Source organism: Opisthocomus hoazin, chromosome 6 (assembly GCF_030867145.1).
Source record: "Opisthocomus hoazin isolate bOpiHoa1 chromosome 6, bOpiHoa1.hap1, whole genome shotgun sequence".
Classification (NCBI taxonomy): domain Eukaryota; kingdom Metazoa; phylum Chordata; class Aves; order Opisthocomiformes; family Opisthocomidae; genus Opisthocomus; species Opisthocomus hoazin.
Genome location: NC_134419.1, coordinates 11,311,995 through 11,319,619, shown reverse-complemented (window position 1 = coordinate 11,319,619; position 7,625 = coordinate 11,311,995).

Genomic DNA, 7,625 nt, shown 5'->3' with positions numbered 1-7,625 from the left:
GGTGCCAGGTCAAATCCTTCCCCTAGTTTCACTGGGTAGGAAATCTTCACGTTCCAAACTGCAGTGCATCTCTGCACTTTGTCCTCTGTGCTAAGGCATCTGCTATAATCTTTCAGTGGTACAGTCAGTTCCCGTTTTAATTCCTAATTACACACTGTAGTTACTACTTGTATTTTAATGCATTTGACCTATCAGATGAGAGGTGTTGGACAGCTTCACCAAAACAGAAAGGAGTTTACTTTGTGTTTTGGTGTTCAGGTCACAAAACCTTCACAGGCTACAACCATTTTTGCTCCACTTCCCTAAGTTTCATGAGGACTTGAACTCAAACTTCTCCCAGAAAAGCCAAAATTGCAGAAGTACAGAGCCACCAAGAGTTTATGAGGGCTAGAAATATCTCTAGTGCACTAAGCTACATCTCTTGGACTTCCACAACACCTGCTTTCTGTTAAGGCCTACGTTTGCCCAGGTGTCCCATTTACCCTGGATGCCATTGCATGCACAAGCAATGATGCGGATCAGCAGTCTCCACAGTTCAGTGGAGCGGTGGTGTTATGTGTTGCGTGATGAATTTGCAGCCCCTAAAAGGGGTAAGATGAGGGAGGCTGCTGGAGTTCACACTCATGCAACATGAAGGAGAGAAGAGGCTCCCTGGGTACTTTCAAGGTATTTCTCAAAGACAATGGTGGTTAACCCAGTATCACCCCAATGGGACTGGTTATCATGTTGTCTACACAGTCAAAATCCTCTAATGAGCTACAGGCACTAGGTTCTAATTAGATACCTACATAAACATGTTGTCAGCTTACGTTTTTATGTGATACATAAGCTTGAGTGGATAAAGGAGCTTCCCTTCAGTGTCTGAATGTTTCCCATCTCAGTGGATAAAGGCATTGTGCTTCACAGTGAGATAACACATTTTCCAGACTGAAGCCAAGCATGAGAATGCTCTCTCGGCAGGTTTGGGCTAGGCCCAAGAGCTATTGCCTTCATTCCTGTGAGGGTTAATGAATCTTGATGGGATGTGTATGTGTGTGTGTGCGCTCGCGTGTGTAAACTTTTAAGTTTTCACACTACCAGCAAGGTGATGATGGCTCTGTTCGTTTCTCAGCTGAACTGTTAATGGCTAGGGAATGTAAAACTCATTGCAGTGCCATGCTGAATGCGTCTGTTCCCTCCGCTCCACTCCCCTCCCTTCCCTTCCCCTCCTCTCCTCATCTTTAGACGACTTTGTGAACTCTTTTGTCTATTTTGGAATTTGTAATGAAGTATTTTTATTACTTTCACTGTAATATGGCTTCAGGTAAAGGTGACATCAAGGTAACTGCATGATGTCAGAGTTGTCAGTCCAGACAGGTTTAGCATTCTTGAACTGGGTATTGAGAAACTCTCCCGAGTATCCACATTGCACCGAAGGTACTGAGAAGCAGGCTGTGCTGGAGTCCAGCTGAGCGGGGTGATGCCCTCCAATGACCAGCTGTACCCTGGAAGCCATTTGGCAGGCAGTGACAGTGGGGAGCATGTCTGAGCTGCGAGAGTCTCCAGAGGGAGTGTGACATCCTCAGTGAGTAATGCTCAGATAATGGCTTGTGATTTCAGGAGCACTGGCAATATTTCACTGCTGCGTGCTCCAGGCTTCACCTTCATAATAATGTTGGGTAGAAGGGCAATTGGTGTACGATAAAAAGTAATAAAAAAAGGAGAAAAACTTTTTCAGCCTTAAAGTATGCCCTAGCAATGAAAAGATTGTGTCATCTGACCTCCTTGTGTGGAGAAGTTCGTGTTCCGGGTACATTTACCTAGCAGGAAGTTCGCAGGAATTCGAGTGAAACTGGGAATGTTGTGCAACGTGCGTGGCTACAGTTCCCCACTGGTTAGAAGATTTTTGTATTTAAGCAATAGATCTGGAGCAATTCCAGGCAATTTGATTTAAAGTAAACATCCTGGATGCAGTGTGTCAGATACTAGCACAATATTGTTTTAGTCTTTCTCATTTCTCCTGTGGGAATAATCATTCCATGAAGAAGGAAAGTGATCTAACGAGAGAATTAACTCAAGAGCTCCAACATTGAATTAATCACAGCTGTCTGAGAGGGGAAGCAAGGCAAACTCCACAGAGAGCTCACTGCATTTCCAAGGAAGGAGGCCAAAAGAATACTCAGACTCGGATAGCAGTTGATCAAAACAGAGGCAGGAAAGATAGGCTTTTAGTAGCTAAAGGGAAGCAAAACTGTGCAGCAGAAAGAGTTTCTCGCCTCACTTCTCTGAGAAGTTAAATATCAGTAGTAGGGGATCACTGCAACTTTTTCTTGCAGACGTCAAAAGCTGCCAGATTGTTGGGGTCTGATCCTCACTGTGTGCTCACATTTACCTGAAGCAGATGATTGATTTCATAGCTTGGCTCTTTTTTCACTCTTGACTAGAGTTGTCCTGCAGCTTCAATGGAATTAGACCAGCTCCCTAAGGTGACTTCATCGAAGGTGCAGGTCTTTTTTTTGCCAAAAGGAAAAATGAGTTGTGCCTGAGAATTATCAGTCTTCAGGCACGTAGGACTTTTAGTCTTGCTGTTAGTAAAGTTTGGCAATATTTCAAATTGTAATCCAAATCCTAATGCATTTGGTCTCTTTACTTAACTCTTCTTGTCTAAATCATCGTGCTCCCTTGGATAATAAAGTAGAGCAAACATATAACAAACCCATGAGCTGTCTAGAGCATGTGGCATTTTTTAAAATAACTCCAAGGTGTGTAAACCTTTTGAACAGAAAAAAGGAAGGAAAATAACCAGAAAAGGCACATAAATTCAGCTAATTTTATTCACTTTATTTTATATAGTCATTAGATATATACCAGGAGCATGTCTGCTCTGCTGAAAGGTATTGCACTTGCATTGACAGATCTTGTGAGCTGATTTCATTGAGAAGATGGACAGAGTTAAACTCTGCCTGATACCCACCACATTGTGTGCAGTGGGGTCATTCCAGAAGCAGCGCCTCCGTGGAATGTGAGATACATCACAAACTCTGTGAGTGACTGTTAGTAGGAAGTCTGCAGGTCCTGCATCTGCCTGCTCTGTGAGTCAGGACATCCAGGGCCCTGCATACGCTGAAGCCTTAAAACTTCCACCGTGTAACATTTCAACTGTAAATGGCATAGGTTGCTACCATGCATTACAGCTCCTTGGCTGCTCTGCTGTTCCCTTGACCGGTATTTCCCTGAACTAATTTTTTCCTTGATTTACCTTTCCTCAGTGCAAGCATTTTTCATATGCCTTTTCAGAATTTCACCTTTGGGGCTTGGATTTGTTCTGTGGTTAGAAAAATCGTTTTTATTCTAATCTTGTCCTTCAAAGTGCTTGCAAAATCTCTGCTTCATTGCCTGAATAAACAGAAGTGTTGATTAGAATCAGAACAGACCCTATGGGATTCCGTACAGAAGACCTGTCTGAGATTAATGACAACATCCTCATAGTAATATTTTCATGTATTTCTTAACCAGTTGTGCATCCATGTTATGGTGATTTCGTTTGCACTTTGGTTTTCTGAGTTTGCCTGTTAGAATGTTACATCAAATGTTATCAAAACCCCTAAAAAGCTATATCTCATCTACAGCTCTCCCCTTTTCAGCAGGCTCATTGTCTCTCAGCAAGGCAAATTAGCCTGTTTTGACATTATTTGTCTTAAATAATCTAACAATTATTATTTTTATAATTTCATTATCCTTCAAGGTGCATGGAAATGCATTGTTTAATAACTTGTTCTATTTTTTGGATGCTTAGGTTTTTGGAATATTTTATTTGATAAATTCTCTTTTATAATTTTTGCATAATAACTTTTGTCCAAGGATCACCTTACAAAGTGCAACTTCATTTGCAGTGTGAAATAAGGCTCTGAAACAGAACTTGTCCGTGCTAGTCGTAGCTCTGCAATACTTGTAATGATCAGATAAGTCTCTTACTGACTCTCTCCCACTGACTCAGTTCGCTTCTCACTGCTTATTTTCCTCTGAGGTATATTTTGAAGATTAATGAATATTTATAAAATGACCTGAGTGAAACCTGCATATGAAAAATGCAACAGACATTGAAAGTGTCATCATCACTGATGCTTTTTATTTTTGTAAAAAGAAGCTATACTGCAATCAATATCCATGGAGAATTATGAACTGTAAAAGCAGAGTGAGGACTCTAAAGCTACAGCAGGAAAATGTGGCTGACACGACTAAACTGAAGGTGAAAACAACTGAGTAACCTGACTTGCAATGGCACAAGATACAGTGGGCAAGTTCTGTTAATAATGCTTAGTATTGAAATATATGCAGGATAAAGTATTTGTATTACAGAAGGATGATGAAATCCTTGTCAGTCTGCGAGTAGTTAAAGATGAGGTTCCTCATCATAACTAACATTGCTAATTTTAAAGCAGCAGGCTGAGATAACTTATATTAAAGAGCTCTAACAGAACTGTCAAGAGGGATCTCATTTGTTACAGCTCCTGGCATTTTGGTGAAATTTCAGAAGACTCATAGTATTGTGCCAATGTTTAAGGAAAGAAAATTAAACAAACAGAGCAAGCAGGATGACCCAGCTAGCTGCGTTACGGTTAACGTGACACCAGTCCCAAGTAGCACAGTACAAAAGCTGATACTTAGTCAGGTAGTAAATAAGTCAATAATTGGCAATAAATCTTATTGTTATCACCATTGTCTTGTTGATAAATCAAATTTAATTTATTGATAAAGGTTGTGAGTCTGTTTCCTGCAGATTAGTGTAGGAACATATTTCACAACTTGTTTCACAAAGCATTTGATCTATCATTGTGACATTTTGATAAAGATCTTAGTCGAGTCTAGTGTCACTAAATACAGAGACATTTCAGTTGTCTGGGCCAGCGTGGGTCCAGAAGCAAGGCACGTGCTCTTGCGCTGTGATGCACAGCAGGCATTTACCAAATGAGGTCAGCAATAGCTGGGGATGTCTGCAGTCATCAGTAACTAGGATCTTTCTTTTCCCTGGTTCACCTTCACGGGTGTAGTGTTGTGGTCTCATTTTTAGTGATTTGTGTTATTTTTAATTTTGTTTTATCTGAATTATCCTAGCCTTTTTGTAAATGTAAAATCACCGCTGACAGCATTTCTGAGTGACACAGAGATTGTCTAAGATGTAAACTACTGTGAGTGTAAAGCAGCTGGACAGAGCAGACCGTGGCTTAGGAAGGTTGGTCTGTTCATGTGAAGGTTTTGTAATACAACCAAGTTCAAAGCAATAAGCCTAAGAGCTAAGATCACAGTTCACACCTGTGGGACCAGGGAGCTGTATAGTGGAAAAGAGTAACACCAAGAAAAGACGAGGAATTGTAACACGTGGATACTGGAGCCATGCAAATAATCAGAGCGATGCTCTTGTAGCCACGGGCAGTGCGATTAGGGAGAAGCGTGGAGAGCGGCAGGGACATCGTGCTCTCTCTGTAGGTCACCCTTAACACTGCCATGGAGTATGGATTTGATTGGTACAATTTAGGAAGGATATTCATGACTGGAGAGGGTACAGAGAAGAACCTGAAGTATGGTTTAAAGACAGAGGGAATATCTTATAATGACATATGTAAAGTAAATAGCGCGAAGATAGAGATAGTTGCTAAGAAGCAATTCGATCCAGTGTGTATGCTGCTGAGCAGAAAAGCAATGTGGAATCCGGAAATACTCTTTAATACAACAGGCTTTAGCAAAAAACAGTGGCTGAAAGCTGAAACAACAGATGTTAAATTAGGGATAATCTCTAACACTGAGGAAACAAATTATCAGGTGCATTGGACAATTCTCCATTATTTGGAGTTTTAAATCAAGACTGAAAGTCTTTCTGGATGATAGCTTGTATCTGAATAAAACATACCTGGATCAATGAAAGAATGACAAATAGGTATGGGACAATTTCTGTGCTAGGGACAACTGAGTAGTTCTTGACTTTTTGGCTTAGAAAAGAGATGACCTAGAGGAAATATGGTAGCCCTGAAAAATTGTTGGGGTCACAAAAGAGTTAAATGGTTTGCTTAGGGTACGTCATGAGTCAGTGGGAAAGTTACGAATGGAAGCTAAATGGTCTTGGTCCCTGAGCTGCTGTAGGATCCAGTGCTGTTCAAGAGCATGCATAACCAGTCTGGTGGGTCATCCTGAATCTAAGCATGGAAGAATTGTTTGTTGAGTGTGGTTTCAAGAGTAACTTAGCGAGAGCAAATAGAATAAAGTGGAATGGGAAGAAAAAGAGCAGAGACACAGACAGAGACAATTGTGCTATGCTTAACAAAGAACATGAAGGAAATTTTTGGCCATTGTGACACAGAAAAAGTTGGTGTTATAGCGGTGAGAGGGGATAATGAATTATTTGATTTTGAGCACAGCAAAATAAAGAGCAGGAACATTTCTGCTCTGATTCAGGTGCAATAAAGAAGGACAGGCCAGAATAGAGTTCGTGAAATAGGGGGAAAAGGCCTGACAGAGCTTTACAGGGATCACATTCTTGTTCTTTCTTTTCAAACAGTAGAACTGACAAATTGAATTAGCACAACATACAGATGTGGCAAAGTATTGTTCTAAAAACAGTTCAGTGCTGGTAGGAATTAGTCCATTGTTAAACACACTGAGAAGCTGGTTGGAAGCAGAACATGACCTAATGGGTCTAGCATTACTATTGCAGCTGGGTGAAACCATTCAAATAAATAAACAGCCCAGTGAAGAAAGTGTGCTGGATTTTTAAGATTCTCCTAGTTTAACAGGATGTGCCAAGTCATTGTTTTAACTGTGCATCAGATCCTTAAGTGCTGTAAGGTGCCTAGCGCCACAGCAGGCACCGAGATGATGATTTTCACAATTCGATAATCTGACCCTCCAAGTTAAATCCTTCTTATGGTTACCCTGGTGGTACCACTATGAGAGGCTGTACAAATTGGCACAGACCTGTCTGCTCTACTGCAGTATCAGAGGGAGTATGCATGTCTAAGTGAAAGAAAGATTTAATTCATCGTTACCTGACGAGTCCCTCTGGGACTGGTGCAGGTTTTGGTTTTACTTTGACCGTAATAGTGATTCTGGGAAGCAGAAATACTGATGGGACAAACCTAACTGAGGTCCTCCCTGACACTTCTGTTTGTCAGAGATCATTCTGGGTGGAATCATTCAGTGGGCTTAATTGCACTCAAAATTATGCTTCAAGTTTATATTGTAGGAGACTTTGGTACTGCTGCTGTTCAAGGTAAAAGCCCAGTGCAACGGACTGTGCATACTATATACTGGCAATATATGGATCCAGGGATTTATTTAGTACATCACAAACCCCTGTGTTGCAAGTATGTTTTTGAGATACAAAGTAAGTACATTTTCAGTGGTCAGTACCCAGGCTCACTGACCTATTTCTGCCTGCAGTGTTTCTTCTTTATCTGAGCGGAGCCTGGCACACAGGAACTCGTGACAGGAGTGCTGTGTGCCTATGCTAATGAAGGGTTTGTGCTGAAGATTTGGTGCATAACTGGCATGGCCAGAGGTCTCTAGTTCTCACTGTTCCACCTTAAGTCAGCAGGAGCTGCCTGTGCCTCTCATCTTTGAAAGTCAACCCCTAGATGTTACCTTCAGGCTTG